Source organism: Falco naumanni, chromosome 6 (assembly GCF_017639655.2).
Source record: "Falco naumanni isolate bFalNau1 chromosome 6, bFalNau1.pat, whole genome shotgun sequence".
NCBI lineage: Eukaryota > Metazoa > Chordata > Aves > Falconiformes > Falconidae > Falco > Falco naumanni.
This window is the reverse complement of record NC_054059.1, coordinates 80313514-80325797: the sequence shown is the minus strand read 5'-3', so window position 1 is coordinate 80325797 and position 12284 is coordinate 80313514. Positions and strand designations below refer to the sequence as shown.

The 12284-nt window shown below is 40.4% G+C and overlaps 1 protein-coding gene across 2 annotated transcripts in view; it reads right to left on the bottom strand.

The window, feature by feature from the left end:
* The window catches only part of CLIC5 (chloride intracellular channel 5), a 95916-nt gene that overhangs the window by 18717 nt on the left and 64915 nt on the right, over window positions 1-12284 (bottom strand). The window lies entirely within an intron of this gene.

Below are 12284 nucleotides of genomic sequence, written 5' to 3'. Positions count from 1 at the left end.
AGTTTATCTTCCCCACACCCCCCTTATTTCAATATAACCCCTGATGATTTGAGTGCTGCCTTGATTTCTTCTGTTTAGCCATTTACCATTCAGGTATCTTGTCTAAGCCGGTTATGTAGGTTCCCTCTCTGCTCAGAGGTACTAAGCATCTCCAGAGGACCAATTCCTTCCAACTGCCTGAGACACCCGATTTAAGCTGGTGTGACTCACCCCACACATGCCCTTCTCACTGCATGGATTATAGACAAAGCCTAAAGGACTAGCTCAGACTAGACACCTAACTTTCAGGGAGGTGAAGTTAGGCGAGAGGAATCCTACTCTTTGAATATAATTTCACAGTTCACCTAAGTGATGTAGGATAACACCTCCCATTTTTTTTAAATTACTTAACTATTAGGGCTCACTCCCCAAAGGGCAAGTACATTGCCCATTTGAGCATTGCAACACCCTTTCCAGGCATGTTTCTGCCTTGTAAAATTCCCAGCTCTGAGCAGTTCTATATTGAGAGGCAAATGAGTGGGCAGTCACTATGAGAGTCATTGGAAATGCAGAGGAGAAGGATGGAGGTTGTATGCTCCCATGCATTCAAGGCATTTAGATGCCTAACTCTGGGCCAAAGGGAGTTTCTGGAGTGAGTCACCCCTCCTATTAAAGATCTTCCACTCCAGATAAATAATTCAATATTCACTGGAACAGAGACTTGTGCATGTTCCCACAATAAAGGTAAATACCCATACAATCATGCTGAAAAGTTGTGATCTGCCTGTTTCTACTCACTTAATGAATCAGCAATTGCCTAGTTGGGTACACAGGAGAGAAATGGACTAGTGTCTCTTATTCCTCAACTCTACTTTCCTGTTAGGGGTTTCTTTCAGGGGACAGGGGTTCATATTCATCCTCCAGATCAGTCAGAGCTGGGACTTGAAAGGGGATATTTTACTTCTGGTCAGTGTTCAGGTGAGAATACACCGGGAGTGGAATAAGTCACACCAACACAGATGCACACGTGCAAAGACACACACAACTTTGGCCATAAGCTGCCTTTGAGACATGGTCTAAACCAGGTATAAATAGGTACGTATTTTCCATACATGTTGGCGCATATGTTCTGCATATGTCCAGCGAGACAAATGGAGGTGCTAAATCCTGGGAGCACTACATCCAGGACTCAGAGGAACATGGAGCTGAAATACACCTGTTAGATACCCACAGCAACCTTAGGAACCCAGACACACCAAAAATCTCTTGATTTACTTACAGATAAGATCCACCTTGCCTAACTCCAGCCATCCAGGCGTTAGGTCATTAGTCCAACCTAGTTGTCCAAGTCTCCTTTACAGATAGCGATGACAGACAAGCTCCTCTAAAGGGAGTTCTCCCAGCTTTAGATCCGTATTTTAAGACAAACCAAACTGCCTTTCAGAAATGGACTTATGTCCCTCTCCAGTGATAACAAAAGAAGCTAGGATTATTGAATGACTAATGCATAAATTTGAGGCAGACTTAGCTGAGATGATCCCTCCTTTATCATGCCTCTTTCCCTCCCTCCCCTCCTCACCCTATCTACAAACCCTTGATGATGTGGATTGATTGATTAGAGCCTCATCCCAAACAGCTTGGGGTATTTTGACAGACCTGTCTCAAAAAGTCCACAGAAGGGATTCCCCAGGTACCCTTTCCCAAGACAGAACACAACGATCCAAGGATTAAGTGGTTACCTGGATTTAAGAGGCCTGAACCTCTTCTTCTCAAGTTTTTCTACATGACCTTATAAAAATTATTTAAATTCTCTGCCTTCCAACTTCCTATATACAAAATAAGGATAATAGTGCTCTTCAGCCACAAACTTTACATTGGTAAAAGCAGTAATCCGCCAGCCATGGACTTAGGTTTCAGGTTAGAGGGGGATAAACAGTAAATGTAACAAAAAGAAGAGGCATCTTCCTATTTTTGTGATACCATCTGTCCTACTCCCAAATTAAACCCAGTGAAACAGGTGAGTGGATAATGTCATTAAAAAGAAAATTAAACACATATTTTTCAACCATCTAGAAAGTTTCTTTTGACTTGGTTCTACTTTTACTCTGAAAACTGAGGTTTCTTCCTTCCCTTTTCATGTTTGGTTTCACAGTGGAGGCAAGAAATAAATGTAACACTTGTAACGTTATCACGAAGAATGCAATTGGAGCACCTTCAAATGCTATTTTTTAAGAAGAAAACCCAGGTGCTCAAATGACACAAAAAGAAGGGTTCATTTCCAAATCTCTTAGGAGTCCACGTGACCCTGAGGGCAGGAAGCAAGTGAATGTAAAACTACTGGCCTACAAGTGCCCCAGGAAGAACAGTGCCTAACTAGCATTTCACAAATCATCGTAACTCTGTAGCAGCACGTAAGTGACAAGCATCATTTCTAAAGCACGTCCCCGAGGGTCTAATCCTGACCTCTGCAACGCTAGGCTTATGCAGGTGTCCCTAAACCAACTGCAGACAAGCAGCAGATGATTTGCATCAGAAACCTGAAAAAAAACCACCAATCCCACCATCAAGCCCTTCAGGTTATAAACCCACATATTTAGATGTTATGAGTATGATCACTCCGGTATCTTGATTTTTAAGATGCTGTGTATTTACTCAGAATGTAAAGTTTTGTTTAACTACCAAAGAGCAACAAGATGATTCTGAGACTAACGAAGAAAAACTAACTACATGTTTCTGTATTAAAATAAGAGTGAAGTTAGCTTCTGGTAGAGTGCAACCGGCCTTAGCTACAGTGCTGTGGGGACCCCTTGTGTTCTAATATTTAAGCAAAGATTGTTCCTCTACAGGCTGTTGGCACTTGCATCTTTAATATCGATTTCTTTCAAAGCCAGGCATACAGAGGAATAAAGTCAGCTTTTGTTTACACCAGGATAATCCTGACTGCATTCCACTGCTTTCAACTTACGTTATTTAACTTCAGCAGTGGTGAAGTCACATGAGAAGGAAACAGCAATGCCTACCTAGCAGCACCTGAGGATGAAGTTTTAAAGTTTATTGAGTTCTAAAATCCCTGAGTTCACTGAGCAAATCTCAGTCTCAAACTGTTTTATTTTATTGTTTCCAGTATTTTCTGCCCTTTGTGTTCAAAAATTGTTACTGAGACAAAAAAAGAAAATGAGACGATGAGATTTACAAATGACTCACATCTTAATTCTTTTCCATTGTTTCTCTGCTTTTGAGATTTTTTTGTTTCAAGCCCCATGAAATGACTTAGGGTTCATCGTGATAATTCCTCATCTTAACCTCTCTGAAAGGAGCAGAAGCAAAAAGAGTTATAATTATGTCTGGATGTACAAAAAAAATTTCAAGTACTAGTAGGGAGATCATATTCCCCCTGTTGCAACTGTACTGTTGCAAAAAGTATTAAGAACATTTTCCCCCATTCTGGTGTGCCCAGTTAAAAAAGGTATTGGAAATTCCAGCAAGAGGTCAAAGAGGAACAATAATACGGTGCTCAAGGACTGGAAAACAAGCCCTAAAATAGCAGGTTTGAAGACTATTTATTCAGCTTATCAGAGAGAAGGCTGAGAGGCCAATGTGCATGGATGCTCACCTGTGGACAAAACATCTAGGAAGTGTGAGGGAACTCTTCAGCTTTGCTGACAAAGGTGTGAAATGGTCTAATGGCTGGAAATTGGACAAATTCAGTTTCCACGTTGCTAAAGCAATGAACTCTTTAAGGAACAAACAAGGAGAGAGGGGAGGTGATCTTACTTCTTGGGGTGTTTATAATGAGACTAAGAAAAGGCAGGCTTTAATCCAGAAACGGCAGCAATAGGAGAAATTGGGATGGAGGAGGATAGAGTTGCATGGGCAGGTCATGGCACTTTAAAATCCATCAACTGTACCACCATCAATGCCACAGAGAATTCACTACTCAACATTAAGACAATGTCTGTAATTAAATCTCATGCCTCAAGACTTAAGATCACTGTAGCTTTTCTCCCAGTATGCAATTAATCAGAAGTGTTACGGGGCTTAACCATGGTCACTCTCTGCTATGGATGGGAATGGTGGTACCAGTGCCTTGGAGTGGTGCAGAAAGTCTTGCCGAGTACGTGCCTTCCTCACATGTTTAGAGTTATCCTGATTCCAGGTTAAGGCCCACGAAATATTTGGTTTTCAGCTTTGACTGACTGAATCACCAGGGATTTACTTTTCCCCACAGCGCAAAATATGGACCAGCTATTGCCATCAGCTAGGCATTTCTTATCCAGTAAATTCCCCCCTCAGAGGGGCATTGTGCTCCAAAGACACTTCAGTTTCTTCTAGTCTCTGCCTCTCATGGAAAACAACTTCTGTGCTAAATGATGAAATACTATGTTTGCTCAATGGGCAAAACTGGCTGGGATGTGATTTGCAGATCATAGTAAATAATCCAAAGATCCTTCTAGCCTCAAACTCCATGAAATTCTGATAATTTTTTTTTCTCCAGTCAGAAGAATCAGGATATTTAGACAAGATTTATGTCTCCAGTTCCCATTTAGTCACCTTATTCCCAGCACTGTTTTCAAGCTAAAGGTCAACTATTTAGGACCTGATCTAATAAAGAAAATTAGCAACACTGATTTTCATTTATGTCTCATTCTTCTCTTCCCTGTTATTTTATGACAAACATTTGCATGCATAAAACAAAAAGTCTGTTTTGGGAAAAACAGATTCCAGGCCAATCCTTCTCCCTTTGAAGTCATCAACAGTTTTGCAAGCTGACTTCCAGGAGACAGTCACTGAGCTCTCTATCATGTGATCGCTTGCTCTACAATTGCTAAATATAAGCCTGTGAACAATCCTCTCAGGCCAATAAGACCAGTTGGGTGCTCAAATCTGGACATTTGCTTATATAAGATTTGGACACTTTACTGAGTAATGCCATAACTTCATCTGTGTCCTTGCTGCAGGGAACGTATTTAAGATGCACCAAGTATATCGCAGCGAGGGCAGTTACCCACCAGGGCGAAACTGTAGAGCAATGAAGTTAAAACTCAATTCTAAATAATAATGTAATTTAGGCCTCCCATTCCAGCAGCGAGGCGCTTAATTCCTCCCAGGACTGCTGCTGCCAGATTGCTCTAATCCACTTCCAGCTGTGCTACTGCTCCTGTGTGCAAGCATGGGAGCTCGGCTGGGAAACAGAACAAAGCATCCCAGTAAAGCCAGCAGCACTTGGAGGAATATTCAAACACACGGGGGAAATAATTCCCTTTAAAAGAAAAGCATCTGCCAACTACTGTTCCCATTGCAAGTACTTTAGTCTAGGCCTGGCCTGTGCATATAGGCCCTGATTCAGCGAAGGCTTGAGAACATGACTTAATTTGAGCACATCATTAACCTCATCGACTTCAGTACATATCGTCAACTGTTCTTTAGGGCTTTGCATATTCTGTGTCTTGAACTTATACAAATAGATACATTCTTCCATTTTTTCTCTCCCTGCCTATGGTATGTTATGGCTTCAAAGCTACTTCAGCACAGATGTGTCAGAAAATGATGTCTGCTAGTACATTAATTGTAAATATTTACTGTTCCTAGAATGGTTGCATCTAAGACTGCTCATCAGGCATACCGAGTCCCTGCCTTGGCGGGCTTGCAGTCTGATCACATCTGGACTTACATGGAGTTTTAGTTTTAGTTTTGTATTGTTTTCAAATAGTATTTTCCACATTTCCAGCCAGAAATTTTCATACCTTAATTAGCAAGGTCTTAGAAGAAGGGAAAAACCTAAATGACAGGAAAGTACAGAAACATTCCCAATAATGTACATATTTTTGAGATTAAGATAATGGTTTGTTATCATTTTAGAAAACTGAAAACCTTTTCCTTCCAATGGCATAAAATTTCAGTTCTTAGTTTTGGCAGGTCAATAGATATTGGTCCTTAAGGCTGTCACTGGTATCAGACAGAATATCGATGGTTCTGGGCCTCCAGCCAGCATGATTTTGAGGAGGACTTTCAGAAAGCAAACTTATTCTGAAAACTGCTGTTTCTGAGTATTTTGGAGTCAGTCTTTGATTACTGGGCCGAAAGCAGATAAAGCCATTTAGGACAGATGATAAATGCAACTTACAGCACTACTTAACAAGTTAGCACACAGCTATCACCACTGTTTTAGTGGTCTTTATATGTGTGTTTTTATAAAGAGACAGAGTGGAGAACAGTTTTATTAACATATCATGAGTGAGTTATATGGGTCATCCCAAATGAATGGCAATAAAAGCTTTATATCACACTCACCAACATGTATTTGGTACTTTATGTGCCACAAATGTTGCAGAAAAGCTATTTTACATATGTTTTAAAGACTGGGTATTTTTTATATTAGGGCTGGTTTTGTAAAGCTGCCAGGCACTTTAGCTACTGCGAGCCCAACAGTATTCAGCTCAGAGGGAGCCATAAAAACTTGCTTAAAATGTTCTGAAATAGCTTTTTTTGTGCTTCAAAATGCCTAAGTTAAATATCTGTCATCCTGATGTGCTCTACCACAAAGCAAGGTCTTTTCTTTAAAACAATTTTAAAAGCTATTTCTAGTTCTTCCTGGTTGCATGACAGAGAAAACTTAATATCATCACAGCACAGGACAAGCTGTGGCTCATGCTGGGCCTTGGACAGGTGTGGGGGTTTGTCGTGGAAAAGGGAAATTCTGCAACTAAAAAGGAAGAAGGAAAAATTTTAATGGCAAGTTTATACAGACATCATACACATACATATATATATTTATACCTTTTTATATATATATATATGGCACCTTGAAATCTCTACAAAAAGCATAAAGCATTAATTGGTCCTGAATTGGAGCCTGATCCAAGATCCCTGTCACAGGAAACTCCCCATCGATACAAGGGCGTTCAAACAGCTTTTCAAACGCACCCTGTTAAAGTCAAGAGGAGCTTTGCCAGGAACTTTGCTGAGCACAGGGTGAAGCCTTCAGGCACAGAATAAGCCAGAAGGATCAAAGACTCAGGACAAGCTGCATCACGTTTACAGTTATAAACTGACCACTTTGGATGTGAGAAGCCAGGCTGGAAAGAGGTGAGGGGACTGCCACCCCTTCCCCACCAAGCACAGAGATATGCTCTGGGGAAAGATATTTTGCTCTCCTACACTGACCTGCTGCTGGAGTCCAGAGCAGACCATGCTTGTCAGGATGACACAGGATGACCCACAACATTGCAAAGCTCCTGCCTCAGCTACATGCATCAGGTCAAGTGCCATGAGGGGTTTGCACCACAGAGCTGTTATTACTGTAAATATTCTGCATAGCTTTTTGGAGTGAACTGGTTTTCTGTTTATCTAAGGAGGCACGTGATGGCTTCTAGAAAGAATCAGAGCACACTGTTCAGCCTGTGCATGTACCTATACTATGGGTCTGACTCTCAGCAGGAGTAACTGCACAGCATCAAACTGATGTAGGCCTATTTATTCCAGCCCCATATGTGTGTGCACATATCTACTGTATACGCACATACACAGCACACGAAGAAAAACATTTTCCACCTCATGCACTTAACCACAAAGTGTGATGTAGCTACTGAAAGAGGTGAACGGTATTTAATCACATGTAAGTTAATGATTTAAATGTGCTTTTATTTTTGGCCTCTTGATGTAAATCCAAACCAGACAAGTGGAGTTCTCTGGTCAGACGGCTGGAAATTCCTCTGCATGAAATCATGTTGGTGGTCTCCCAGCTCAGTGCCTTCTGAAGAGCAGTACAGTGAAATATCCTTCCGTACCACTAATGAATGCGCCCACCCACACTGGAGCTGGTGCCCCCTAAGAACTCAATTCAAGAACAACTTTTTAAACTCATAAATGAAATCAAAGGGCTCATTCTATGAGCCAAAGAACTTACAATTTTAGGCAGGACAGTTAATGGGTGCTTACTATAGGTTGTCCCCTTGGTTTGCAGTACACAGGCTCACAAGAAAAAACAAGCAGGATACCAAATATGTACACAGCATTCCAATTAATTAAATTTCATCCTCCTCCAATGAATATATAAATTGTTGCTACCCTGGTTACTGTGCAGAGCTTAAGTGACTGGCTCAGCATCAACCAAAGGAACCAATGTAAGCACAGAAGACCTTGGTTTGCTTTCCTGTGCTCAGACAGGATCTCCTTCTAGGTATTAAACAGTCACTAACCAACCCCAAAACTCTCAAATTGGCCATGAAACCTTGAGCCAGAGCATCGAGGAGATAATGTATAAGACTACTGCCACTAAACTCTCCCAAGGACTCCTGTTCTGTGAATGAGCACTTGTCATTTTAAGTCCAAGTGGCAAAGCTTGGTGGCAGCGGCCAGAGAACTGAATAACCCAGTTGTGCTATCGAAGTGAGGCACGGATCTAATTCCACAATGAGATGATTCCTTCAGAGAGGCCTGTTATAAAATTATCAAGTGACACAGGGGGTGGAAGGAATCAAGCCCGTTGTAATTGAACTGACTTGAAATAATAAACGCACACACTTTCTTTAAACACAGCTTGCCACATCCTGAGAATCTGGAATCAATTCCTTCCCTTTCAAGAAGCTTAAAAGTGGTGGGACTTTGATATGGCATGAGTGTGTTTGCTTCTGGGCTTACAGCCCTCGCCAGCCCGTTCCAAACCTTTCAACGTTTTTATATTATAAGACAGAAAAGTTAGGAAAACAAAGATGGAAAAAAAGAATCAGAAATTCAGGGAACTATTAAATCAGGGCAGCCTAGCTGCCAAATACCTTTGGTAAGTAAAAGAATCATGATCAATAACATATTGCCATACAGACTTACAGCAGAAGGTTATCACCTGCTTCTGTGCCAGGCATAAAACATAACGGTGTGTGGCTAATGAAATACTGCACGAATACAGAAAAAAAAAGTACTGTTTTTCTCTGTAACGTTAAAGCATTTTACTTCAAAGTAATTTTAATTCATCCAGAAAAAACATGATTTTTTTCCATGAAAACTTTGTCAAAATTGATAGGTTACTATGAAACACTTCTCTTTTGATGTTGTGGCCTTTGTTAAGAGGAAACTGTCTTGATAGAAGGAAACCTATTTTGTTAAGGGGATGTTTCAGCCCTGATTGTAAAGCTGCTTGCTTTATGCATTCACATATTTGCCAGCAGAGGGTATCACAATCTTACAGACAGACGTACGTATCATTTTGTCTATTCATTTACATGCAAGAATTCAGACACACATTAAACCAAGAAATCACAAATTCTGTTTTCTTCAGTAATTTTCCCACTATCAGAAAAAAAAAAAAATAAAACCCAACCCAAAACATTTTGCTCAGTGCCATCTCACCACCTCTCAGGATGGTGAACACCACAAGGACATAGCCAAATGATGTCATCAGTTGAAGTCTGAAATCATTGCATGACCCTGGCTGTAAACCCTCCTGGGAGGAACACCAGCTTGGGCTTATCTTTGGTGTGCATTAGGTTCTCATTAATTTTCACATCCAGTTTCCTCATACTGCATAAATCTCATTAATTATTCCAACCACTTTACACCACTTTTCCACAACAAAGATGTAATAGCCACAGGCTGTAGTGTGAGCTCATGTTACTTAGACCTCATGGTCTCTGCTAAACCAGTACGCTATGAAGAATGACCATATATAATTACACCTAACCCACACTTCTCATAGCTAGAGATAGGCTGATGCTACAAATTCATAACCTGATAGCCCATGAATTAATGAATTCACCTCCCTGACTCCCAAGTTAAGAGAACATAATTTAAACAACCTAATGGTTGGAGCTTTAGCTTACTTGGCATCCAGCATTCCCCTATTCCCAACTAAAATAAATAAAGATTTTTTTATATATATATAACAGTCTGGGTTATCCATTCTATTTTTTATTTATTAACAAGTCTTTTTCTATTCATGTATTTTGATCATATGCAACTGATGTCCAGTCACTGGTGTGGCTTTCCAGGTTAACCCAAGCACTTGAGTCAGCTGCAGCTAGAAGACAGTATAAAGGATGACTGTAAGACATGTATTATCTTTATCTGAGAGCTGGGGTGTACACTAACTGATTAAGATAAACACAAGCAGCAATCTCTGTTCTTTTTGGATCTCACCTATTCATGATATTCATGACAATATCAATATTCTCACATATTCATATGGAGACAGGGAAGTGGACACTCTCCTAAGTAATTTTATGTTTACAAAATGCTTTTTATTATTAGAGAACCATATGCAACTACTACTGCTGTTATATAGGAAAGATAATGCACCAGAACTGCTGCAAAATGGCATGCATCAAATCAGGGCTAGAGCCCCAGATCCCTTTTTGATTGGTGTTGCAATTTTTAAAAATACCTATCAAAAAGAAATAGGTTCATTAGGAAATATGTATACAGTGGTGTTGTCCTTTCTTTTTTGCACTTAGTCTTTTCGCTGCTCAAGAAATCTAACCCAACTACCTTTTAATTAACTCATTATCTGCTATCCAAAGCAGCCTTCCGAATAACTGCTCTATGTTCAGATGAACCAGATAAGAAAGTGGGTAAAATGTCCCTGGGATAAAGGAAAAGCTATTCTTTCTTGGCCCCTGAAAACTGAAAGTCAATTATTCTGCTGAAAATGAGGTCTGCTTCCCACATGGCCCAAGTCTGTGCTGACAGTCCCAAGGACTCCAAGGTCCTCAGGTACTTTGTTGCTAGAAAAAACATGTACGTACTACTTATACTCTGCACATTTCTGCCTTATTGTCCTTGCACTGCCGCACTCCAGCTGTAAAAAAATAAGCTAAAAACTTTTCTCTACTTCAAAGAGGAAAGTTGTGTATCGGTATGTTCAGCGATTGCAATGTGTCTGGATACCACAAGGGCACAAACCACCTAACAAAATAGAGTGAAGACGTTTGCAGGGAACAAAGATTGTTGCTCTCCTGCAGCTTAACAGCAATTTTCTCTATAACCTTGCTGTGCTAAATTGCCATTGGGATGCATTTTTCTCTTATTTTCAAGAGTACGTAAACCAAGTTTGTTAGGCAGAGCTAGGGAAAGCTCCCATTAATCACAATGCAGCTATTAAAAATGTGGAGACCTGATCATGAAGATTTTGCAGGGTTAGATTCCTTATTATCACAGTAGGGGACATCTGACCTGGAATTCCAGTTCTGCCTATGGCCAGATACAGACACCTCTAGGACAGCCATTAATTACTGGGTTGAGCTGCCAGCCCTTACGAGTCCAGGGATTTGCATATTGCAGAGTCACCGAGAAACGATGTGTTGGGATTATGCATGTGGACAGATACCTGTAGCTGGTTTAGAATGCATGGAGCAGCACAGCTGAATTTAAGATTTACCGTTGCAGAGCAGACCATAAAAATTCCTTGTAAATGGCCAATATATTTTATTTTCACTGTAACATCTATTTAGTCTAACTCTTAAGTTATCTTCCTTTTACAACTTCCTACAGAGTTTAGCTGAGCACCCCATTAGCACTAGACAAAAAAATAACTTTTTAGCATCCCTGAGAAGCAAAGCACTATAATTATTTCCTTCTGTTAACAACACAACAGTATTAAGGAGCAGATTGTTATCTGATGTAAATCATCATTTACCCATTTTCATCTCATGGGTAAGCCCCAGGCAATGAAATAATCACACAGATGAGCTCTGTGGCCAAGCTGAAACATGAAAAATATCTAGTCTTCTCTGAACGATATGATAGGAGCTCATGGTGTTTAACATGCCTTAGGTTTCTCTGTGAAACTAGTAATATAAGGTAAGATGTACATTAGTGAGTGACTGCAAATATTCCATTAGATCATCTCAAGGGATATGGCAATATAAATCCATTAGCTTTTACGGAGCAACAGGAGCTTAGACTAGCTGAAGTCTTGCTGCTCAGGAAGGACAGGAATGTGGAGAAGAGAAGCAATTTCACTAAGACAGAGTAAGATGCGTGTAAATATGCATGGCATCCAGCTTCAGGGTTGAAGGGAGTTATTTCTTTGGACATACAAACAGGTGAGGGGAAGTCTGGAACTTACAGAGTGCAATTACATTTCTTAAAGCCTCATCTTTCATTTAATTATATTTAATGTCTTGATATAACTCCATTTACATGAGGAAATTAGCTGTAACAGCACCACATAATCATGAGATAAGTGGGCCAGGAGTCTGATGGCCACATCTAACACATTATGAAGGGTCATGACATGAGGTGCTCTCACCCAGCCATTCACTGCTAGATTTTTAGTACTAGCACAGTTCTGGCTCCAGTCAACACACACTCTT